The sequence below is a fragment of the Podarcis gaigeae genome (genome assembly GCF_964106915.1).
Source record: "Podarcis gaigeae genome assembly, chromosome: 4".
Classification (NCBI taxonomy): domain Eukaryota; kingdom Metazoa; phylum Chordata; class Lepidosauria; order Squamata; family Lacertidae; genus Podarcis; species Podarcis gaigeae.
In genome coordinates, this window is record NC_139677.1 from 63,243,913 (window position 1) to 63,270,564 (window position 26,652).

The 26,652-nt window shown below is 42.6% G+C and overlaps 2 long non-coding RNA genes across 3 annotated transcripts in view; one reads left to right on the top strand and one right to left on the bottom strand.

Moving 5' to 3' along the window:
* The window catches only part of LOC310843824, an 88,917-nt gene that overhangs the window by 3,027 nt on the left and 59,238 nt on the right, over positions 1-26,652 (bottom strand). The gene's annotated exons all lie outside the window — the stretch shown is intronic.
* Positions 12,135-21,002, top strand: LOC310842714. Of its 2 annotated transcripts, none has more exons than XR_014563315.1 (6): positions 12,135-12,281; positions 14,808-14,877; positions 16,625-16,699; positions 17,728-17,848; positions 19,711-19,799; positions 20,881-21,002. It is a non-coding gene; the product is annotated as an uncharacterized lncRNA (long non-coding RNA). The 2 variants fall into 2 exon arrangements; XR_014563316.1 differs by lacking the exon at positions 12,135-12,281 and adding an exon at positions 12,552-12,591.

Below are 26,652 nucleotides of genomic sequence, written 5' to 3' on the forward strand. Positions count from 1 at the left end.
AGAAGAACAAGGAATGAAGCACCACAAAGAGTTTATTTCATGAGTCTATCCCACTGTTGAAAGCTGAAGTACAGAGTAAACATTGGCTGCTACTAACATATATTTTACTAGTATTTTACTAGTATTAGATGGTGTATCTGGCCCTGACTTTGTTGCTAGTTCTCTGGGGTGGGGTGGGGGGAAGGACCCCTGATGATTGGTGCAATCTTAATGGCCTTGCCAGTACTGTACACATGTGGGAGAGGGATAGTTCCAACAAGGTGACTGAGTTTTTTCCCCCTCCCTCCCCATAATTAAAAAACACTTTTGCTGCTGCTTCAGGCAGTGACAGATCAGTGTTATATCTTCATTTTGATTAGAACACACCAATGCTGTTTTTTATTTTAGTAAAGGTAAAGGACCCCCTGGACAGTCAAAGGTGACTATGGGGTTGCGCCGCTCATCTCGCTTTTCAGGCCAAGGGAGCTGGTGTTTGTCCACAGACAGCTTTCCGGGTCATGTGACCAGCATGACTAAACCTCTTCTGGTGCAACGGAACACTGTGACAGAAACCAGAGCGCATGGAAACACCGTTTATCTTCCCGCCACAGCAGTACCTATTTATCTACTTGCACTGGTGTGCTTTAGAACTGCTAGATTGGCAGGAGCTGGGACAGAGCAGCAGGAGCTCACCCCGTTGCGGGCATTAGAACCGCCAACCTTCCTGTCAACAAGCCCAAGAGATTCAGTGGTTCAGACCACAGCGCCACCCGTATCACTTTTATTTTAGTATTTATAAATGGCTCTACATTTTTTTAAAAAGTAGCCAGACGGTATACAAAAAAAGACTATAAAGCCTACGTATTACAAATTATAAAACAATGTTAAAAACATGAAGTTAACAAGAATTTAAAGCTGAAGAAATAACATTTGTCATGACATAGCACAGCTTTTGCCAACCAGTTTTGTGGACTACAACTCCCATCAGCATGCTAACATAGCGTCACCCCGGGAGCATTCTTGGGGGGGGGGGATTGCTATTCTCATTTAACAGGCAGGAGTTGAAATGTTCTAAACAAACCAATGAATAAATAAAACTTTCTGGAATATGTAAAATTCTTCCACCTTCAACCATTTGGCTTTTGACATGATCACTTTTGTTCTCATATTTGGTCTCACAGAAAAAATGAAACATATATTTGAAATAAAACGAGCATTAATACTAGACACAACATATTTTATCGTCAAAAATGGTTCTGTTCAGCCACATGCAAGGTTATGCCTAGTGGTTCACATAAAAATGTTCTGTGTGTAAATTGTAGTCTTAATTTCTATTCATAGTACAAATAGCATATATTTTACCTAATATATAAAATACCAAACCTTGAAGACATGTTCGAAAGGACGTTAGGGAAAGATAAGCAGCTCCAAATCCCAGCAATTTTATGGAGACTCATAAAGAACAAATGAGTGCATATATTTTTGCATTGATTATTGTTGCTCACTGGCCTTATCTGTAAAAGTTTCATATCAGAAAAGCTGGAACACAGCTCAAAAGGAAAGCCACATTGCTTTATTGTCACAGAAAAGCAACAGAGAACGTAATTTTCTGTGTTATCTCTGACTTATAATTAATTTTGCAAATAAATTGAAATTAAATTGTACATTATACTTGGATAAAGGTTTCCTGCAGACTCCTAAAAAAGGTTTTCCTTGTTTTCTGTTTTGCTTTTGAAGGGCATAGATGCACCACTGTGTGTGAACAGATCCCAATTTGAAGGAAAAACATGAAATTCCATCTCAATACAGTATAACACAATGCGAAAAGGTACAAAAGCAGAAATGGCTGTGGAGACTTCACCACCTGCCTTCTTCCACTTTTGCCTTCTTCTGTGCACAAGCATTTAATAATTCACCAATTCATTAAATCCAAACAAATCCCTTTTGATTTCTCCACATGCTCCCAAAGCATTTTTGTGATTTTAAATTGTTTTAAGCAATTTTTAATATTGTGTAATATTGTGTTTTCATATTAATGTGTTTTAAGTGTTGTAACCTGCTAACAACAACTACTACTTTGGGAAAGTTCATTTCACTGCCTGAGATGAAATGGGAAGGTGCCATTGCTGGCACTCCGCCACAGAATCATAGCGTTGGAATCTCAACTAAAGCATCGGTAGCCATGCAACCTCTGCTTAAAACCAGAACCTCACATACTGGGGTTGTATGGCGCTGGCTTCTGATGAGATCTCACTGGAAACTTCTTCTTCTTCTTGCTTTGCTGGCAGGCACTCATCGGGGCATTGCCTCATGTGATCCTGCTACCCGAGGTGGCTGCCTCAGTCTGTCTCATGGGTGGACCAGCCTTGATAGGCGTCAACATTAGGCAAAACTCTCAAAATAGACTCTCACACTCTCAAGATAAAACAAATTCTCAATTCTCCAAATTTCTGCTCACCAAAACATGCACCTCTCAAATGTTTGACATAGAGCATCATAATCCTAAAAAAAACCCCTTAAATAGGCACCTGCAGTCATAAATCACCCAGGTGGCTGCATCTCCTAAGGTACAGCTTTGCACCCATGACAGAAACATGGTTTCTAAGAAATAGAATGTATAAAAGCGATCTGCAACAAAACTAAACTAAAATGTTGTAGCCTACTTCTATATCTAAGAGGACTGTCCTTGGTCATGATTCCAGCCATTTTGGTACACGCTAGTGGAGTTTAGGAGTTGAAGAGGTTGGGGGAAAGACAGGGACCCCCCCTTTCCTCTTCTGGAGGTCTTCTCCTAATGTGCTCTATCATACTAGAGGGTTTAGGTGTGGAGATGGTGCCCAGGTTGAAACTTTAGTGTTTTATTGCTGTAGAGTATGTGTGAGGGAGTATGTTTCTGGATAAAATGGGGAAATAACACTCAGTGCTCCCACCAGAACTTGCCCTCTTTAGTGCTTGGAGGGGTTTATTTTTTATTTCCTGGGACACATCTCCATGTGCCTAGTTCTCCCTCCAGGATGCTTATAAACTGGAAATTTTTGGAAAATTCAGGACAGAACAATGAAAGTGCTTCTTCACACAGCACATAGTTAAACTACAGAATTGCCTCCCAGAGTAGGCAGTGGTGGCCACCAACATGGATACTTCTAAAAGAGGATTAGGCAGGTTCCTGGAGCTATTGGCCACAATGGCTATGCTCTGCCTTTATGGTAGGAAGAAGTATGCTTCTGAATGCCAGTTGCTGGAATTCATGCCCACATCTTGCTCGAGGGTGAGAATAGGATCCTGCACCAGATGGGTCACTAGCCTGATCCAGCAGGCTCTTCTTAATAGCTAAAGGACTGAAGAGAAGAAGAGTTCAGGAGCATTTCCTCCCTTCACTCAAATAATTTCTTTAATAAAGAAAAATTCAAATGCCAAGATATAGCACAGCCATAGCAAAAGTACAAGAAACAAACAAAGCAAAATGAAAGGAAGGATTTATAAACAACTTACTGCGAAAGAAGAGGGATCAACATTGTTAAAGCAATTCTCAAGTTTGGTTGTTGTATGGAAAATGCATTTTTGTTTTGTTCTAACTCTGAATAGATTCATGATTTTTTAAGGTCTTTACACATAATGTCAGGATGTAATGAGACTGTTATAATAAATTATAATAGAGGTATTAGTCTGGAAGTAATATGGATTTTAAAATGCTTGGATTGCTCAAAGCTGCCAGCGGTAATTCAGTATTTTGTTAGTTGCCAGCTAGAAGGAACTTCAGACTCTTTTGCATGGCATTGTTTGTGAAATAGCACCATTTTCTTACATTTTCTTTTAGCGTGATATGAAAGCACATCACACCTATTATTAAAACTGATAAATGAAAAGGTATATTTCCTTCTTTAACTATGGATTACAAATGAGGGCTTAAAAGATTCATGGAGCGGAATGGACAATGGTGTTCTAAGTTATTTTCTATAGCTCTGTGTAACTTCCCCACTCTCAGTGCTTTTACTCATTGACTGCAGATACCTTAAATATATTTCCATGTGCATTATGGTTTGGATCTGGCCACATTATTTTTTTTTAATAGAACTTTGGATCCAAACTATATAGGACATAATATTCTTTGATTATTTTTATCTGAGCACTTTTACAGGTGGCAGCAAACACACCTGTAATAAAACTGGATGTTATTTTAAAATCTTTCCTACACTTCATTCTAGCTGGAAAGGGTATAGGCATTGTATTCAGCCTAGCGGAGAGCCAGGACTCACCAACATAAAGCACCCTTGGCCGGACTGCTCACCCCTTTTATGGTACCCACCCACTTGTGCCTGGGTACAATGCAGGCTTTGTCTTGTGTACAGGCCAAGCAGGGTTTGTTTTGTTTTGTTTTGCCACATGAACTGACTGGCTGACATCTGTGGAGTTGTTGTTGCTGCTGCTGCTGGTGGCTACTCTGCATTACTAGCCAGGCAGGTGGTAGGGTATATTCCATATACAGTGGGTTAAGTTAGTCACCTTTTGTAGAAATGTTCAGGGGAAAAGATATACAAGCAGGGTCAGGAAAACACTGAGGCACATTGGGGAGGTGGGATTCTTGACATTTGAAACTCACGGCTGCAAGACCCAGGGTAAGGCCCCTATTTATGTCCAACCTATGCCAGAGGTTTAGGAGCAGGGAGGGAGTAAATCAGCAAGGCTTTACTTAATATCTGACCAGCACCTTAACACCCAGCTAAGTGGAGGGATTAAGGAGTCACACTACTCCCAGGTCAGGCTTGCCCTAATTTCGAAGGAGTATTTGTGTTGCACCTCTCGTTTGTTGAAATGTTGAACAAAAGTCGAATGAATTGTGGCCATTCAGCCAATCTGCACGTCTCATATCTATTTCAGTTGTTACAGGAAACTGCCAGCAAATCATACAGGAAGGTTCAGAAATAGTTGTGGTGTATGTTTAAATTCAGAATCAATTGTGAATTTCATATATAGCTCTGTTGCAGTTAAATAAATTGGAAAGGAATGCCAATACACTCTTTTGAATTCCACTTAAAATGCAAGTTGGTCTAGAGTTCAGTTCAGATAATCATCTGCAGTTTGTGGTCTAGAAGGCATGAAGTGTCTAATGTGCTATAACACTAATGATTAATGAGGCTGGCCATGATTCCAGATTCTTCCTGTGGGTCTGTACAGTGCATAGACTCTTTTATTGTCATTTGGAATTCTGCTGCTGAAAACAATGATGATACATTGACATTTATTTTAAGGAAAAGGCAACCGGCCTTTTGAAACAAATTACTGCAGAACATTTGGAACACTACCACTTATGCTTCTAAATGACACAAAGCTTTGCCAATACCATCTAAAATGCAGGGACAATTACAATTCACTGTTATCAGCCACCCCAGTCCCTTCATGTTGTGCATTCACATTAGGGTGAACACCGCACATCATCTCTTTATACTTCCAGCAGATATATGTAATGCTGGTTTAAAATATGGGTATTAAATGCACCCAACCCAACATGATAATCACTTTTCACTGGGTTGGATCCCAGTGAAAGTGTCACTTGTGTGAGTAGAAGGGCTACTCTGTTCATAGTAGTGACTGAAATCCAGTAGAAGGAGTGCAAAGGGGGTACAAAGGCAATTTTTGCATATAGATAGATAGATAGATAGATAGATAGATAGATAGATAGATAGATAGATAGATTCTTTATTGTCATTACACAAGTGCAACATTGCACAAGTGCAACGAAATTGGATGCCATCCCTTAAAAACAACAAAAGCAACACAACAACAACAACCAAACAAACCACATTCCAGCCACACCCACACCCACACCCATCAAACTCCCAGGTCACACTATCGAGTTACTGCATTTAAGAAGGCCACAGCTCTTGGATAGAAACTATTTTTCAGTCTATTTGTCCTTGACTTGATGTTTCTGTATCTCCTGCCAGAAGGCAGTAGTACAAACAGACTGTGTCCCGGGTGAGATGCATCCTGCAGGATATTGTTTGCTTTCCTAAGACAACGGGAACCGTACAGTTCTTCCAAAGATGGGAGGGGATGACCAATAATCCTTTGGGCTGTGGTTATGACCTTCTGGAGCACCTTCCTCTTCCTAGCTGTACAGCTGGAGAACCAGGCACAAATACAGTATGTGAGAATGCTCTCTATGGAGCCTCGGTAGAAGGACACCAGCAGTCTCTCACTCAGATTGTTCTTCTTTAAAAGTCTGAGGAAATAAATTCTCTGCTGGGCCTTCTTCACCAGAGCAGTGGTATTTGCGCTCCAAGTCATGCCCTGATCGATAGTCACTCCCAAAAACCTGAATTCCGCCACCCTCTCCACCCGTTCCCCGTTGATATACAAGGGCTGAATGTCCGCCTTTTTTTTCCTGTAATCCACCACCAATTCCTTGGTCTTAGTCGTATTAAGAGCCAGATTGTTCTCTCCACACCAAGCACAAAGCCGCTCCACCTCGTCCCGATAGGCGGACTCATCCCCTCCTGAAATGAGCCCCACCACCGTAGTGTCATCAGCAAACTTGATGATTTTGTTGCTGGAATAAATGGCTGTACAATCATACGTATAGAGAGTATAGAGCAGGGGACTCAACACACAACCCTGTGGTGAGCCGGTGTTAAGGCTAAGGGCTGTGGACATATGTGACCCTACTCTAACCCTCTGAGAACGTTCTGACAAAAAGTCCAAAACCCAGAGACAGGTGGAGTTGGAGAGTCCAATCGCCTCTAGCTTGGACACCAGTCTATGGGGGAGGATAGTGTTAAAATATCCCCCCCCCACATCTCGTGCCCCCTCTTATGATGTTCTGGAAGGCCCTCAATCTTCCAAGGCAGATTGTGAGGAGGCACAAGTGACTGTAGGGAGAACGAAGAATTAGTAAATATCTCCCCCCACCACTTCCCTCTCTTCAGCAGAACTCTGGATCAAACCCATTACCTCATTTCCTGTAAAAAATGATATCTTTGAATAACTATGTTCTTTTTTTAAAAAAAACACAAAACTGAAAGGGTGAAAACAGATATTCCAGCAACCTGTGATTTTTACATAGGGAAAAAAACCCCCAAATTGCATCTGTTCCCTATGGACAGCAGCAAGGAAAGGTGTTATGGCACCAGCAAGCAGTAAACCAATAGCCTTTGTATAACCTGCTCCCTCTTTGCATGCTTGAAAATTCCACCTGAGGGCGCATTCCAATGAAGGGTATATATTATACTGTATTAGTTTTCCTAATTATAATGCTAGTGCTTCTGTCCTGTTTTCTAATGTTCCCTTCACACAGCAGAATATATTGTATTAGGGAGCTATGGCTTTTTCACCGATACACCAGCATGTCATACTAAATTTCATTCACACCAGTGAACATCCTTCGACAATGTTGCTACTCTCCCAGCCTTTCTGCACATACATGATTCCCCCAAGAAAACACCTGGAAAGAACTATATTCTTGTATACCACCTCAAATTTTGAATAGGACTAAAAATATCCCCCCCCCCCGAATCAAATAACATGGACATGAGTTCTAGATATTTGCTTCTTTCCATTAGTTTTCTGGAAGTGACTTTTACATAATGTGAAAGTTCAAATATAATGTGAAAATTAAGTTTGGGAATCATTGGGGAGGGAATGGAATAAAGGTCCATGTCAATGCTGCTGAACAATATCAATTTGGGCTATACTCAGAATTTGCATAGAGGAGACATCAAAATATAGTTTTTATATAGTTAGAGAGAAAGAGAGAGAGTGAGTGAGTGTGTGTTTTTGGTGCCATAGTTTCCTCTGGCTGCTTTTACTAAGATACATTTCTCTGCTCTGTATTTTTGGTGAGTTCTTTATTATTTGTTAAAATTGCATCCTTCCTTTCCACCAAATGATGCTTCTTTCTTCTTTGGATTGATCACATACAGGCAATCTTCTGCAATAGCACTTTATAGGGCATAATAGAGAGCTGCAGTTTGGTACGCCACCTTCCTCATGCAATCAGGTGCCCTTCCTCTCATATACTTCCGATACACACTCTCCCTGCTTTCTCAGCTGAAGACACTGGATATTGTTATTGTAGCACGAACTTTCATGGAAAAGAAAAGTATCAATAGTTTTAGGATTCATAGAGCAGTGACGGACCTCCACGGATAGCACATGCTTTTAAAAAATTTATTTTATACTGAAGTACTCAGGAGAGAAATTCAAGGAGATGATTGGCTACTCTTGGGGATTCAGACTTCTAAAAGCACAGCGGGATAAAATGACAGTATCCCAGCATGTCTCTGATCAGTTTCAGCAGCATCGCAATAGATTCAAAGAGCATTCTTCTTTTGCCAGACCAATTGGCTTTTTGAAGTACTGATAGCAAGTTGGGAATTGCTGGAGTTGAAGGAGAAGGACATATTTAGAGCTTCAGGAAATAGTATTTTTTATGAGGAATAAATCATCATTGCCCAAAGTAGATGTTTCATTAGTTGTTAGCAAAGGTCAATAAGATAAAATAGCCTTGTAAATATGAACTGTTGAATGTAAAATTTGATCCTACTAGGAGCTTAATTTGGTAATGTGAAATGAATGGCTGCACCTATAGCCATTTATATGAGTGATTTATATATAGAGAGACAGATTTCAGTCTGCTGTTTTAATTAGTATCAGAAATATTTCACCACAGATTCTAAGATTCTATGAGTTGTAGAAATGTAAGAGAAAGGAAGGGTTGTGGAAAAGATTATTAGAATACTTAAAGTTGGTGTGGCAATGCTCTCTTGATGGTAAAAGATGCGTGAAGTTCATGTTAGATCAAACTTGCCACAGGGTTGCTTTGACTGCAACCCTCTAGTATTTTAAAGAGGTACAAGATCCTAAAGTAATATTACTGAAAGGTTGTAATACTTCAGAAACAGCTCTGTGCTCATTTGCCTTGAATATGTAGAATATACTCCTCTACTGATGGACATTACTAAATATGCCACATACCCTATGTCCATACATTTGAATGCAGTTTAAAATGATGAGCCTCCTTATTCTTGCCTATTGCTCATTCCAAAAACCTTTAAATTACTGCTGATGGTGTCAATCTTAACCTCATCAGTCTGCATTGTTCCTTAAGGGCATGTGATTGGTCCATTGGCATTTTTGTCTATATCCAAAACAAGGATGGCTTTGCCTGGATAAGGAATTTTAATCTAGTGCAGATAACCATGCAAGTATATTTGCTAGATTTTTTATTTTTATTTTTTGCATAGGATTTGTTTATTCAGTAGGAAAGAGAGAAGCCATATCAGATACCTACTATAAAGTTGGGGGGGGGGTATCTTTCTGCATTTCTGATTCAGAACCTCTTATTGACTTTTTGGAGGTTATGGTTTGGAGGCAGGTGTCAGAAAGGTTTACCTGAGAGACTTCATTTCTCCAGATCATGGTTTTTTTCGTGTTTTTTTCTCCTTGTTCTTTTTTCTATCATCTGTGTAGTGTATGCATTTTAAATAACAAAAGAGGCATAGTTTAAATGATCCAGAATTGTAAATGCTGACCTCTTACCGATAATGTTGCAAATGGGGATTCCTTTCAGAGTGAAATAATGTTGTTCAAGCCAAAGAATGCCAAGGCATTCTGTCCTGCAATACCTCTGCCATTCCAACACTACCTTCCTTTTAATTAAACTGCCACTCATTGCAAATTAGGTACTAAAGTCAGACTAACACAGTCTTTCACTTTTGATCTAATTAGGATTTGAATGTAGATGTCCACTGGTGAAGCACTAATGCATCAACCCATCAGGGGCCTGTAACCAGTACTCCGATAAAAAGTCTTCATTTCTGCCAGGTTCCTATTGACCTATATAAAAATTAGATCTGAGTTATGCATCCGATTCCTAACCTCTATTAACCCATCCTGGGGAAAGATAGACACCAATATGCAGAGAGATGGCTGACATTCATTGAGCCTGACAATGTGAAAGAAAAAAACAACCTATGTTACAGAGATGTTTTCTAAGGGCTTGGACACTTTTATTAGCAATATGCCACCCATCTGTTTCAATAAGGCACGGTGTTGGTGGCAACATACACACGTAGCAGATAGTGATGCCATTAGAGAATCCATAAAATGCTGAAGTCATATGCCACTGAGAGTGCAATTTAATAGTTTTCAAGAAAAGTAATTACTTGCTGTAGAAGTGAAAATTAAGAGAAAGGGCATCTTGTAGAAGAATTAATATCTGTGTGTCATGGCTGATCGCTACATAGGATTTTGTTGCTACTGACACTACTTACCTATGGCAATGTAAAATACCCTTAAGATTAGTTTTCTGAAATTCATTAATGGACCAAATATTTGGTTCTTCTTTATCTAAAAATTCACAAAAGAAATAAATTGTTGCAAATATGCTTACTCCCATTTCCCGTCAGTGCCCAATAAATGGCTTGTCGTCATCATCATAATCATCTTCACCACCACTGACTACTGTTTCTGTCTGATTTGAAGGATATTTAGAAGAGCCATCACAGTATTCAGTGTTCACAAAATTAAATGATCCACAATTGTACTTGTAAATGCTGACCTCTTTCCTATAAGGTAGGAAATTCTTAATACATGATACCTATAGCTAAAAACAACATACCAAAAAAATCAGTATGTTGTAAAGATTGATTACAATATGCATTATAATAGAATTGAATTGTGGTTACATTATATAACTTGTGCTATATCCAAACTAAGAATACTGTGAAAAATATCTAGGATCTTAGTCAACTACAAGTTTAACATGATTCAACAGCTAATGCTATTCTAGAGTGCATCAACAAAAGTATACTGTCCAGATCAAGTGAAGTGGAAACCAAACCTTATAAGGAATGGTTGAGGCGATTGGGTATGTTTATCCTGGAAAAGAGGAGGCCGAGAGGAGATATGATAGCCATCTTGAAATATCTAAAGGGTTGTCCCATCGAAGATGAAGCAAGTTTGTTTTCTCCTGCTCCAGAGGCTAGGACCTGAACCAATGATTTCAAGTTAAAAGAAAAGAGATTCTGACTAAACATCAGGAATAACTTTTTGACAGCAAGAGCTGTTCAACACTCCTTCCTTGGAGGTTTTTAAGCAGAGGTTAGATAGTCATCAGTCATGGATGCTTTAATTAAGATTCCTGCATTTCAGGGGGTTGAACTAGATGATCCTTGGCATCCCTACCATTCTACTATTCTCTGGCCTAATTAAAAAAATGGAATAAAAACAGGTGAATCTGCACACTAGAATCCACCTCTTTTAGGCAAGATACAATGCTATTCCCCACACTTATTCTAGGATTTGGGGAAGGCATTGCATTAATACAATTAATGCCATCTCTGTTTTGTCCTTGATTTTAACAGTTTAAGATACAAAGAAAAGAAAAAAAGGCGTTTCCAGTGTTTGTATGCATGCTCAAAGAACTGACAATGTGGGACTGAAATGAAACAGACTCATAGATGCTCTTGTTGTTCTTATTTGGATGACATTTATGGACTGTTTTCAAAAGTTCTTTGACAACATGTTTTCGGAAAAATTGTGTGATTTTTTATTTTTATTTTTTTGCATTATGGCAGCAGGACTGTGGGAGGTGTAAAGATACCACAGTTTTCACTGGGTGCCCATATGTTTTTTCCTTCTTGCTAAGCCATAGTTTGGCTTAGTGGTATGTGCAAACCAGGCCTTATTCATCAGATTACAGTTGCATTTAAAGAAGATGACCTCAGTAAGTAACCAAGAATGACTGAGATATGCATTTTGTGAATTGACATAATTTTGATGCAACAGTTAAGCCTGAAAAAAAAAGAAATGTATACCCTTCCTTTACAGGAATATTCCAAACCCATTCTGCTTATGTAATAAGCATAAGATACATATTTACTATTAAATAAAACAGGTCTGTTATCCATAAAATTACTTGAATTAGTTCAAAAATTCTATTCTTAAACTAGTAAAAACAGCAGAGCATAATATACTGACACAGAAAATGCTTTAAAAAGGATAGACAGTTGCAAAGTGGCTGTCAACTTAATATTTCACTTGGAAGAATTAAATCCTTATGTGTGTATATCTGCTGAAGGATTATGATTTATTCTCAATTTCAAGAGGGCATTAAGGTTACTCATGGTCTAGAATTGATGTCAGTGGTGATAATATCCAAAATTATATTCAAAGTGTTCTATCATTTCCTATCATAAGCCGATTGAAACTCATTAATGTTCTTCTTTCTCACAAGACACAGCTGGGCAAGAGGGATGCCCAGAAGACTCTTAACAGCAGAAATATCTGCATCATTAACAGAGGTATAAGTCTTCATAGTTTCTTGGAACATTCTAACTGGAAAATGAGAAAAGGAAGATCACAATATGTTTTCTGTAACCCAGTTGGGATATATTTTGCGGAAAGTTTGGATATGTTCAGTAACTTAAACAGAGTTGTAAAGAAATTGTGGTCATTTTAACACAAGACAAGACAGTTGTATTTATGTGACTGTGTCCCCAGGTTTATCACTCTCAAGATTTCATGCAGAGACTAAGGATAAGTTACTGAGCTATAGTTCTCAGAGTGGTTTAACAGTCCATCCCTATTCCAATGGAACTCTGGGAACTGAAGGTCTGTGAGGGTAATAGGTAAAGGTAAAGGGACCCTTGACCATTAGATCCAGTTGTGACCAACTCTGGGGTTGCGGCGCTCATCTCACTTTATTGGCCGAGGGAGCCGACATACAGCTTCCAGGTCATGTGGCCAGCATGACTAAGCTGCTTTCAAACTGCTTGGTTGGCAGGAGCAGGGACCGAGCAATGGGAGCTCACCCAGTCGCAGGGATTCGAACCGCTGACCTTCTGATCGGCAAGTCCTAGGCTGTGTGGTTTAACCCACAGCGCCACCCGTGTCCCGTGAGGGTAACAGGGGTTTCCTAAAACTCTGCCCATCTCAAGTCTCCATTGTGCCCACATTACACAGCCTGAATTCAGCCTTTCAAATCATCAATGAATAAAATAGCTGGTCTGGCTAATGGGTGGCTTGAATGCTGTCCTTGGAAAAAACACACATCATGCAGCATGGACTTCTGACTTGTCACTTTATAATGCTTATAGCCTTTATCTTGATATTTCTTCTTTGCAAAGTTTTATTCATTGCTGACTCCTTATCTCATGTTGCTGTTTGAAACAAGGGGAAGATGGCTTTCATGGTGTTTTCAGGGATTTGAAAGTTCCAGTGTATCTCATAAAAATATCCTATATGCAGGTGCATTCAAAGGTGCTTCCAACTTGTGACAAGAGATTGTGCCCATGGCATATGCACTAAAACAATTTCAAATATCGATATAATTCAATTTTGTGTTAAACAGGATTGAATTATTGATTAGTTTCGTATAGAATTTCTACAAAGAATGAGATTCCTTAGACAACTGTTATTAAAGCAACATCTATTTTTTCTTTCTATGAGTATTTCTTCTGTAGGACTGCCACTGTCCCAGAGGGAAACATGTTTATGTGCATGATTCTCATTTATTTAAATATGTTCCATTACAACCTTAAATCAGCTCTGGTCTAGAGTTTAAAAGAAGTTGAAATGTCTGGGAAGGTAGGAAATCAGCAAACAGAACTTGTATAGCCAAAAAAGAAAAGAAAAGAAAGTAAACAAAAAGGTTTGGTTAAAAGCAGCATTTTTTCTCTGTTGACAATGAACTCTTAACAGGTGTTACACTTTTTCCAGCTGCAATATACTTCTAAGTTCTAAGCAGTTTGCTATGATTCCTCCATTTTTCCACATGGATGTTTACTTCAGAAATTCTAGCCCAAAGGAGTAAAGAGCTGAGTAAATAAGAGAACAGGCAACAATCCTATATTGTTACCTGGAATAGTTCAGTTGGTAGAGCATGAGACACTTAATCTTAGGTGGTGGGTTTGAATGCCACGTTGGGCAAAAAGATTCCTGCATTGCAGGGGGTTGGACTAGATGATTTTTGTGGTTCCTTCCAGCTCTACAATTCTATGATTCTATGAATTAAGCCCCATAAAACTCAATAGAACTTACTTCTGAATAAACCTTAGCTAGTGCTACATATGCCTCTCCTGGATTATGCACATCAAATAATAGCTTCTAATCCTAAATTTTACTCCAACCTCCAGCTGTTTTCTTTGGTACTTGTACTGCTATCAGACTTTATAGATACTCAACTGATACATGTTCTAAATCTGATTTGACTCATAAAGGAGCTGAGGATGAAAGCCATTTAAGGGTCAAGGTCAGAGATTATTTGTGGCAAAATGAAGATTAAAATCCAATCAAGGGCAGCTAGAAATATCTACCTGGTTACAGTGCCTTCCAGGAGCATAGTTTAACCCTTTTATGTGTAGCCATTGTTTTGTGCATGTATGAAAATAATATATAACTATGCCTGACCACAGCTTGGCTCTTGAATATTTTCAAAACATTACTTACAGAGCAGATAAAGGTTTATATATAAAACACCGCAATTCTGTCAGATTATCCGCCGAGTTAACCATGGTAGTTTCAAAAACATTTAAAACTCAAGAGAAAAAACAACACCTAAAATTCTGGATACTTTAAGAGCTTCCTGTCATATGATATTTCTTGGGCAAGTGAGAACAAAATCCTCATGTACCACATTTGTTTTGAAGGACAAGCTGAGTTTTCACTCCCATCATGGGAGCAGTATTAAAGGCTACAGGGAAGGAGAATCATTATGGCTGTGGGTCTGATCCCTTTGTATATGTCTGATGGACTTGCAGCTTCCCCTCTGGTAGAGGTGCCTAGCTTCAGGTATCCACATGACAGGTGATGTTTTGTTTTGCTTTCAGAAGATGAGCTTCCTAGGGCATCCTGGAACCATTTCTGGAAACACTTTGGGTGTCTGGGACCATCATACAGGTAGTACTGAATCTGGTCACCCCAGACACCTCCCAATCTTATATCACAGAAATTGAGTCTTTTTCCTGTATTTTGCCAAGACGACATTCACCTCCTACAGTTGAATAATGGAACAATGATATTTGGCTGACTGATATCCAGAATTGCCTGCAGAGGTGGTTGCAGGCATAGTAGGTTAGGCGGTAAGTCAAACAGTGAACCTGCCTGTTTCTTGTGGCAGGGGAGGTCACTATCTTACATGGGTCTTAGGGTGGCACTTCAAGAACTCACCACAGTTCAGGGAACCAGGAGTGGCTGTCACATACCCAGGCTGCTGGCAGGTATCAGGTGCAACCTGTGCCATATTGGGGCTAAGAGTCTAGTGACTCCCTCCTGGATTCTGAACAGGAAAGCTGGGAGAGGTATAGGCAAGCAGACAGGCTGCCTGATAGGCATATCCTTGCCTGATCCTATGTCAAACATGATACACTGTGATCAATAAAGCTGTATCCATGTTTAACTCCAAGTGTGTCTTCATATATTCATTGCATTCCTGAGCATCACGCTGAGGTGGTACATGATGAAATATCATTCTAACCAGGACCTGTACTTCATGAATGACATTCATATCTGTTCAGAAATTCAAGGATCAATGTGAATGTTTATTCCTTTAAGTAATACAACATTACACACACAAGAACTGTATATAAAAGAGCAAAGTCTATGTAACTTTCAACTTAATGATCTGTCACTAAACCATTTGGTTTGAAAGGAAAGCAATACAGCAATCAGAACTGTATCTGACAAGAGACACGAAGAGTGTGTGTGTGTGTGTGTGTGTGTGTGTGTGTATACACACACACACACACACACACATATATATATATAACACATACATAGCTCTGAAAACACCAGAATATGAAATAACTAGTTTATGTGGCCTGTGACATTACCATGTGATGAGCTCCTGTCTCAATACCTCCTCATTTTATGACTGGAGGGGTCTTAGCTCTAAAGTATTTATTGTCTGGAAGCAAACGGAAGAATTTAATCTGTCAAAGTGTATACAAGTATCTCTTATCTTTCTCCGTAAGTACTTCAAAACATTACAAATCCTATTTGAGATATATGCTACAAATGAAAGTTCAGGTTCAGGCCGAATTTATTCTTTCATAAAACAAAATGTGAGAAAAGCCATTTTTACACAGAGTTGAATCCAAAAGTTGCCATCCACATAGGGATGAACAAATCTGTCAATATTTGTTATCTCAGTTTCTTATATTTCCACTCTGAAATTCAGTTTTTCACATTTCCACAGCAATTTGCTGATTAAAGAAAAATCCTCATGAAAATTCACCAGCATTTTTGTGCAGTGGGAAGCAGCCCAAGGTGAAGAACTATGAATTAAGTCAATGGTGAGGACCAATGAACAAGACAGGCGATGAGACAAAGCAGGAGTTAGGACCATAGAGCAAGGCATGAATAGAGGACAAACTAGGATGCTGGGCCAAAGAGCAATCAGAACTATAGAAACACTGTAGGTGACCTTGTTGCTCAAGCAAGGCTTAGCTAGAACAAGAAGCTCTGCCACACAGGGGAGACAGATCTCACTGCTTGGGGAAGTTGGAACAAAAGTAGCAATATTTTAAGCACTCCTACAAAAAATAAACAATTTCTTTATTCAGGGAAGAGACACTTCCTTTTTCATAGGTTTGCCTAATATTTTTTCTTCTTTGGTAATTTTATTTTTTCACATAATTCTTTATAGAACACTTTATATATTACATGTTCCTTCCCTGAAGACCTTGCAGCTTAAATTTTATCTGTGGAGGAGATGAGAAAGGTAAGGAAAAGGGGCAGAGGAACACATCTGTGTTTTCAAAACCTAACATTTCAGAGGGGCTTCAAATGCATTTTAGTTAGTGCTATATGTTGTGATCTGAATACGAAGGTAATTTTGAGCATCCGTATGTGTTGCACTGCAAGTACAACTGGCGTAAATACTTTTTAAAGCTGCAACACATTGTAGCTTCCCAGTACACAGAATAATATCTAGGTAAGTGATAATCAAACATGATATACTACACGTGAGTTACTATGATTTCACACACACAAATGGCTTTCTTTCTTAATTTCTGGATATGCTGTTGCTTAGTGTCCTGAGTCTGTAGTCATTTTTAAAATATATTCCTAATAAATTAGCACTACATAGTTTTTTTTTCTTAATTATACTTTGAACACTATTTTAAACTAGCTCTCAGGTAGTAAATCTGCACCATATATGTAAGTGTCCAATTTTCTGCAGTAGCAGAACAAGAGAGCTCAAAAGTCTTCATTCCCTTTGCCATGAAAACTCAAAGGGTGTAGATTTTCATTTCATTATTACCGTGCAACCTTCATATGCCACGGGAGTCCTGAAATGTGAATTTAATACTGGTTGGATGAGTAGTGTAGTTATCATGAATTTTCATGACTAGTTCTTAAGCCCAGTTCCCTGGAGGACAAGAGGCTAATGTACTGGTAAAGTATTGGAGCAAGGAGTTATGCTAAAAGCTAACTTTCTGCTGTAATATTTTGTAGAGCTTATATTCCCACCCCCACGATGGAGCTGAAATGTTTTCTTTGGGTTTCACAAAGGAACACTCGCCATTATGAAAGCATTTTAATGCTTGGCTAGAAGATATATGTGCTGGCAATCTCAGATGCTGATTTTGACATGTTATAAGTTTAACTAGTACCTAGCCATACTGCAATCAAGATGGGAAAATCCACAGAGTAAGAGAAGGATATGTGAAAGTAGAAGCAGTTTGTTTTGTTTGGTTGTAATTTACATCAAATTCATTACATTGTGTGCTTTCTTTGTCATTCTAGGATAACGCCAAATAATAGATACAGTTTTCCTGTCCATTGTTTCTAAGCTGTTCCTTGATTTTGTATACATTGCTGAAGAAGTAATAGGCAAACTTTATGGCATATTGGACCACTTTTACAAGTACCTCTGCACAATTACACACACACACACACACACACACACACACACACACACACACACAATATTTAGATTTATTTAACTGTTTCTGTCTTGACAATTTCTCCAAATAGACTCAAGGCAGCTAATGAACAGCTGTTAGCAGCTGGTGGGACTGCATTGCTCTCCAATGTTGCATATCACTGTTGTTTACTGAGTTGGGGAGCAATAGGGTCATGTCAGCATGGAGCTCAGAAGTGGAGCAAATTTATTGCTTCCAACACTGTGACTGTACTGTGCTGAGCTCCCTGCTGCCTTGCTCCTCCTCCTCTTGGTAACTGGCACCCGCCCACTCGCCCTCTAGGTTTTGCTTCAGCTCCTGACCTTGCTATGGACTTTGGTTGGTCACCTTGGTTGTCTGAGGGACCTGTTAGGAATTTTTTCCACTTGGCAGATTGGCACCAGCCACTTGGTTTTTCACCTACCTCATAGCAAACTTTTTAAGGTTTGGCGGTTAGACACTGGAAAATGTGTTGTGTGTTGGAGGGGAGGTTGTGGCCAACACCTATCCCTCCCCTTGAAGGGTATTCTGTTAAAGGAATCCGGCGGTCATGGTTCCTGTCTGATGCCTAGGTGGTGGGAAGGGCCATGGCTTGGTTCCCAGTGACTCTAGGGGAAGGCTTCCAGTTGATTAGCATCAGCAAGTGCCCCCTACAGGTTGTTAACCCTTGTGTGACTCCCTGCAGAGTGGGCAGGAGTCAAGTATAATCTGTTCGGATCCAGTGCCTAAGCCAATACCACTTACATTCTGTAACCAATAAAGTTGTGGCCCTTTTTAGGCCATTAACCCAAAATGCTTGTGTCCATGTGTCTTATTTCATCACAAAGCAAGGAGTGGGGCCTTGACTCACAACTGGCAGTGACACGTGATGATGTCAGAAGAGCAATGCAGCTGTTGGGATATGTGTACTCACCAGCTGCGTGATAGCAGCATATCGTTTACATCATGTGATGTTTCTAATGTTACTGAGCATGAGACAGGATGTCCTACGCTGTTGCCAGGGTTGTGTTCTCAGTGTAACTTGAGACCTTCCTGTTGTTGCTTCAGAGGAGGATGCAGGAGTTGTACGGAGGCTGCTGAGAGAGCAGACATGTTTGTACTAGCTCCATGTACAGTGTACAGTCTGTGAATAAAGTAGAATGCTAGTCTACTTTCAGATTGTCTCTTTCTTCTGCTGAGATGCAAGGGAAAAGTGAGTGTGCATCTCTCAAAAGGGAAGTGTCACTTATCACCAGTCTCTGTGGACTGAGTGAAGACCAGCCAAAGGCAGACCACAGGAGAGAGGCCCTGGTGCCTGGGAAGAGGAGTCAGCCTTTCCCGAGGGGGCTGATCGCCCCACCTGCACTGCCTCACACACCACTACTATGAACAATAATAAAAACAGAATAAAAGAAAGCTTTAAAAGTTTAATATATGCTCAGCTCAAAAAGCTAACAATATCCAACCAATTTAACAAATTTCAGCTGCACAAGCATAATATAACTGTCAGCAAACTTTTCACAATCAACAAACTATCTTTTTTTTAAAGCCAGTCTTTGTCAGACATCTGAATCAGTATAGTAATAAGGTGGGTGCCCCAGCAGAAAAGGCCCTACCTTCAACTGACACAAGTTTTGCCTCCTAAGGTCAAGGGTTTTGGAGCAGGGCTTCAGAGGATTATCAGTGTGTGTGGCGGAGCACACAGGAAATGGCCTTTTAAAAAGTACTGAGGTCCTAGGGTAACCAGCTTTTTTTTCCTTCGAAAATTGTTGTTCCATAATCCTGACTTGTGAGCCTCCTTTGTATGCCTTAGGTTTTTGTCACTCTCCCTCTCTGTCTTTCTCAGGGAAGACTTCCAAAATTGTACTTGGAATACAGATGTGTCATTTAGACATGATAATGGAAAATCCAGAAAATAGCAAGAAATTAGACTGAGTTGAGTGATCCAGTTTAATAAATTCATGCATTAAGATCTTTTAAGGCATGACATGGGTGTAGCCAGGCCTTTTGTTGGGTGGGGGCAGAACTCCAGTTAGCTATGTATTTTTATTGAATTGGGGGCCAGCTGCTATGCCCATGAGGCCTGACATCATATTTGTTACTATTTTAGATTTGAACCTAAAATATTGTAAAAGACATGCTATTTATAGCACTGTCGGATGAAATTTAAAATGAATATAGAAATTAAACTATGGGTGTGAAATTCTGAAATTAACTCACAGTGGCTTTTCTGAACTGTTTTTTTTTTAATGTCCCAAATAGAATGAAGTGAGCATCATTTTATAATAAGAAGTATACTGTAATATGATCATATTCCTACAAAATATGTTAGCTATCTTATCTTTCTCCCCACCCCCCATTCCATGATCCTTGGGAACATCAAGTTATTAAGGAAGGCATTCAGAGAATTGTCATCACCCTAATAATATTTAAATCTGTTGGGTTTCTTGAGTGCAGCCCCATTAACTGTAGTTTCAGGGAGAAGGGGAGGAAGGTTGAGCTTCACAGTGTAAATTCCTCCATATTGCAGGACAAGAAATGACTATTTCATTTCCTTGTTTCCAAGTTAGCAAATAGCTCTGAGTAAATTAGCATGTGGCATTAAGCCTTCTAGCCTAGGCTGCTGTGCCTAGTGTAATAGCAGAAAGTCTTGAATCCGCCAGCCCTGTGTGAGTGAGCTCTGTGCCTCGATCATTGGTCTTGTAATGGCAGGAAATGGGACATTGCACACCAGTGTGCTTCATTTGTCTCCTGCATGCTGGGATTGATCTGGCTGTGTGCTTCATTTCCACAAGCATATGAAAAAGCCTTCCATTTTCTAGGACCATAAATCTGTCTAGAGGTTCTGTATCTTGTTACTGATAAGGAAGACCCTGTAGGCAATATTTGAACACAAGCAAGTTATTTGTTTATTCATATCTTACAGCTTTTGTCTTGTCTCTCTTCTCTCTGTTTCCTTTGTTCTACACACACACACACACACACACACAAACACCCATTCCCTTTTTCCTACTAGGGCTTCCTAGGGACAAATGCCTGAAAGAAAAACTGGAAAGAGTTGCAGCTCTAAGGATACAACCAGAGGGTTTCAGTGCTGCTGTGTGAAATAACGTGGTTCCAAACCACCAAATGAGAAGGCAAGCTGAATTTTTTCTAGCAACAGGTTTCCTCTCAATTCCCCAAAGCTTCCATTTCCCTAAGTGATAAAAATGTATAGAGCCAACAGAGGGGCAGAAATGGGGGAGATACAAAATATAATTACTGCAGCAAAGCGTGTTCTCACTAAAAGGAGAGCACGGGTTGCGGATGGGGCTATACAAGGCACCCCATGATTGCTAGGCAAGTTAAAGCCAGGGCTTGTTTAGATGGGAGGATCTGGTTATCTGGGGAAAGTTGATGTTGCAAACTTAGGGGTGGGGTCAGTGGCTATTTAAGCAAGGTCCACAGCTTTCTCTTTCTCTTTTGCTGTGGACATCGGATCTCATCGGATCTCTGAGTGACTACAGCAGAAGTTTGGGTCGTATACCTTTTCCCTTTGTTTTTCTTCCTCCATTTTCTCCTCTTTCTTTAATTTGTTGCTGAAAGATCCTTCCCCACTTTATTTAATTTTCCTGTTTGTTTTAATTCCCTTTAATTTAGTCGGGGGGGGGGGTGCTCGGCCTGGGCCCAGGGGCCGTGTGGGGAGGGCTTCCCTCAATTCCCCTGCCCTCTTGCAGGGTCGATCCCCAGTCAAGGGAACATTTCTTCTCAGTTTGTCCTTGCTTCTCCCTTCCCCACAGGCTTCTGTTGGTGCCGGAGTAGGCCTCCTGGGCGGCTTTCGCGCGATCCCCCCCCCCCCCCGCCGCCTGGGCCTGCAGGTGCCGGGGGCCTCCCTGCGATTTGGCGCTCCCTGGGCCTCCGGAGGCTCCGGAGAGGCCTGCATCGGCCTCCGAAGGCAAGCGGGGCCCCGATTCCCCGTGAGAGCCGGGGGTGCGCGCTTTGTGGGGGGGTGGGCGCGCTCGCGCCGCGACGTGCCGCGGCCTGTGTTTTCGGGCCTTTTTTCCTCCCCCCCTCCCCCCCCCCCGCGAAAACGCTATTCAGGGCCTTTGCTTCCCTGCGGCTGGCTGCCTGGCTAGGGGTGGCTTACCTTGCCCTGTAGCAGGCCCTGGGAGGCCGGCCTGGTGTTGCTGGGGGGCTGGGTGCCGCTGGTTGTCCCCAGAGGTGCATTGATTTGAGCGGAGAGCTGTGAGGCCTCCATTTTGCAGCCTCATTAGGCGGGAGCGCCATTTTGATTCCTCTCGGCCACGTGGCGGCCTCTAGCGTTCAGGCCTAGTAATTGCAGGGCCTGGTGGTTGCTTTATCCTAGGCTGAGTATAATTGGTACTACTGCGACCTCTTGTGGCAGTTGATATGTTTGCAGGCAATTAATTTCTTCAATTGCACGCAGCCTGGACGGCTAGTGTAGGTGTGTGTGCTGGTAAAGAGCACAAGGTTGTGGTTTGTTTCCGTATTGGACAGCTTCTGATTTGGTGGCTGGTGCTCTTCCCAGCTGCTCCTGGGTTACCGATCTGTTGCATAATCTGTAAGCAAGGGGTTGCCTCCTGTCTACTGGTGCATCATTTTATAGTCTAGGTCTTAGTTTTAATTAACTATTTAATTCATTCTGTTTCATTTTCTTGCAGATTCTAGCGTCTTAAAGAACTTAGTTGGTTTTTTTTTTTTTTTTCCCTACTTAATTTTATTTTCTTTTCTTTTCTCACCAGTAGTAGGAATGGCTCCTAAGAAGGCAGCAGGAAGGCCTGTTCCAGCCCGCTCCTCGAAGCGGCCTATAAAAGGCCCATCCCAGGCCTTGCGATCTCCGCAGCCTGGTCAGTCCTTGAAACGCATCCAGGCTATGGTTTCAAGTTTGTCTGGCGACCCGGTGACACTGGCAAGGGTAGAGGCGGAGATGGATGGCCTGCTACACCGTTGCTCGACCCCGTCAACGTCATCAGCATTCCCGCCTCCCCCGGTGGATGTTTCCTCTCCTGCATCATCATCTAGTGAAGAAGGGGAGCCACTGTTAGCCGGAGTTGGCTTACCTGATGCTCCGCAGGTCCAACCTTCGGTGCTGCCTGTATCGCAGGATGCAGTGCCTAGGGGCCGTGGTCGTGCCAGGGTCGGCGCCAGAAGAAGCGCATCGACCCGGGGCCGCGCTGTACGGGGCTCACCTGTACGGCCCCCAGCGCTGGGGCATTCTAATCCAGTTCATTCACAAGTTGTCTCTGTTCAGTCAGCCCCAGGTGCAGTGCAACAGGGTGAAGCGTCAGATTCTTCGATTGAAGACAGTCTTCCTCTTCCTCCAAGGTCCTCTTCCGGTGGGCATCGTCGCCGAAAAAGGGGCTCCAGGAGGCACTCTAAGAAGAGACGGAGGGACACATCGTCCTCCACTTCAGGTACTTCCTCCATCAGCTCTAGCAGTGATGAGGGGGCCCCCCTTAAGCTTTACTGGGGCTACGGGGAGTCGTCGGGGCTGCCAAAGTGGGTTTGGGAGCGTAGGGCAAATTCTCATAGGGCCAGGTATGGCGCCGTACAGGAGTGTCGAGAAGGGGTCCTGGTGCCTGACGTAAGAGTCTCCACCAATTCTGCTAGGGATATTATTCCTGGTGCCCACTTGTCTTCCAAATTGCGGTCTAGGATTCTGGATGGCCGCTACGTGGATATTTTCAGCTTGGCTCCTCCGCTTGATGGTCGGGAGCCGCTGGACAAGGGCCTTTCCGTTCCCAAAAGACGGACAATTGTAGCAAAGGCTGACAGGACTTTTGAACGTTGGATGGATAGTTTCCAGGTTTTTGCTGGTGTGATTTCTGCAGCGTATCCCAAGAGGTCTCTGCACCTCTGGGTTTATCTGTCTATTGTCCGTTCAGCTTTTACGATGGCTGGCGAGACTGCTGCATTATCATATGACCAGAACTTTAGGCGTAGGGCGGCCAAGATACCGACGGCCCGCTGGGACAGGAAGGACTTGGATGTGTGGACCACTTATGTGGCACCACGTATTGAGAAGAAGGCTTCTGAGTTGCAAAAATTCAAGCCTGCCACCCAAAAAGTTGGGCGCAAGTGGTTCTGCTGGGACTTTAATAAGGGCATTTGCCAACGTCAAGCCTGTAAATTCGCACACCTTTGTGACAAATGCTCTGGGAGCCACTCGGCTTCTGCTTGCTCCGCGGCCAGGCGGCCCTTTCGCAGGGGAGGGGGCTCCCAGCAGCCCCCCAAGGTCCCTGCCCAGCCTCCTGTTCCCGGAGCAGGAAAGTGATATCTTTTCTTTGGCCTATACTCCGGTTCGGCTACAGCCGTTACTGGCGTTACTGGAATCTTACCCAGACAGAGAGTCAGCGTCGTATTTGAGTAATGGTTTTTCGCTGGGATTTAGGATCCCAGTGGTCGTGGCCCCTGTAGCCCAGAATCCTAGGAACCAGAAATCCGTTAAGGACATGCCTGGTGTGGCGCGTAAGAAAATTGAAAAGGAGCTGGCTTTACGTCGTATGGCTGGTCCTTTCGCCACCCCCCCCTTTTCCTAATTTGCACATTTCACCCTTGGGAATAGTTCCCAAGAAGGCCCCGGGGGAGTTTCGCCTAATTCATAACCTCTCTCATCCTAATGGTACGTCGGTTAACGACGTAATTCCCCCGGAGCTCTGTTCGGTGAAGTATGCCTCTCTTGATCATGCGATCAAGATGATAAGGAAGTTTGGGCCTGGTGCCCTATTGGCCAAGTGCGACATTGAGTCGGCTTTTCGTTTGTTGCCAATTCATCCTGAGGATTTCTGGCTGCTGGGTTTTCAGTTTGACGGGGGATTCTATTTTGATAAGGCTATGCCCATGGGCTGCTCGGTAGCTTGTGCGGCTTTTGAGTGTTTCAGCTCATTCCTGGAATGGGCCTTGCGCGACAGAACCGGTTTGGGCGGGGTTACGCATTATTTGGATGACTTTTTACTGGCCTCCGCGAGGGACACGGGGAATTGCGTGGTTCTGCTGCGTGCCTTTGCGTCCCTGGCTGAAGACCTGGGGGTTCCATTAGCGGCAGAGAAAACTGAGGGTCCCACTACGCAACTTACCTATTTGGGTATCTTGTTGGATACCGTGGCCCAAACCTCTAGTTTGCCGCCAGATAAGTTAGTTGCTTTAAGGAAGGTCATTGAAGAACTGCTCCCATTGAGGAAGGTTACCTTGCGACAGCTTCAGTCGTTGCTAGGTCATTTAAACTTTGCTTGCAGGGTGGTGGCGCCGGGGCGCCCGTTCTGCTCTCGCCTGGCCAAACTTACCTCGGGGCTGCAGGCACCGCATCATAGGGTTCGTTTGTCCGCCCAAGTGCAAGCCGACCTCCGTGTGTGGCTGGAATTCCTGGAAGAATTTAATGGCGTATCACTGTGGCAGGACACTTTGAACCTCCACAATGATTTTCAAGTGCATTCGGACGCGGCAGGGTCACTGGGGTTTGGTTTGTTTTGGGACGGCAGGTGGTGTGCTGAACCTTGGCCCCAGGCTTGGTGTGGGGAAGCGATAACTCGAGACCTGACATTTCTTGAGTTTTTCCCCATAGTTGTTGCGGTACACTTGTGGGTCGAGCATTTTAAGGACCATCGGGTTTGTTTTTGGTCCGATAACCAGGCAGTAGTGACTGTTTTAGCTAAGCAGTCATCCCGGTCGTCTAGGGTTTCGGCCTTGCTTCGGGTGTTTGTTTTGCACTGTCTGCGTTTTAATATTGTATTTTCTGCTCGCTTCGTTCCGGGTATTTCTAACGAGATTGCTGATGCTCTGTCCCGTTTTCAGATGGAACGATTCAGGTCATTGGCGCCAGAGGCTCGAGACCGTCCGGAGATTTTCCCGGATCATCTCTGGAACCTTGGCAACACTTAGTTTCACAGGGAGTAGCAGCATCAGTCGCCCCTTCCACGCTAAGGTCCTATAAGAAGGCCTGGGCTGATTTTCTGTCCTTTAATGGCCAATCGGCGGGGGCGGTCATCACCCCTCATTCTACTGCCCAGGTGCTTAAGTATCTGGCACATTTGTTCCAGATGCGTCGGGCGGCTAGGACCCTGCGACTTCACTCGGCAGCAATTTCTTTCTTTAGCAGGGCCACTTTTGACAAGGACCCATGTAGGAAGTTTGTGGTGCGCCGGGCATTGGAGGGATGGGGACGGCTCACCCCATCGAGGACTGTTCCCAGAAGTCCCATCACTTTTGAGTTGCTGATACAGATGCGCAGTAAACTGCGGAGCATCTGTTGGTCCAAGTTTGAGGCCCGTCTATTTTCAGCAGCCTTTTCCTTGGCATTCTTTGGGGCACTGAGGGTAGGCGAGGTGGTCCTGGAGCAAAAACGGGATGGAGGTTCCAGGGGTTTGCTGTTGCAGGACGTGAGCATGTCACAGTCGGACCTGAGGGTGCATATCAGGAATTCGAAGACCGACCAGGTGGGTAGGGGAGCCGTCATTCGGCTCTCGGCAACGGGAGAGAAGGGTCCTTGCCCCGTAAAGGATCTTAAGAGATACTTGTCCTTGCGGCCGGCAGGCGAGGGGCCTTTGTTTATTCATGAAAATGGGCACCCTTTAGTCCGGCATCAGTTCACTAAGGTGATGCGCAAGGTGGTAGTGGCCTGCGGCCGCAAAGCATCGGAATTTGCTCCTCACTCCTTCCGTATTGGTGCCGCAACGACAGCTGCCCATTGGGGTTTGTCTGCAAGGAGGATAAAGGACCTGGGTCGTTGGAGATCGGATGCATTCAAAGTATATGTGAGGAAATAATGGTGGTGTGTGTACTGACATTTTTG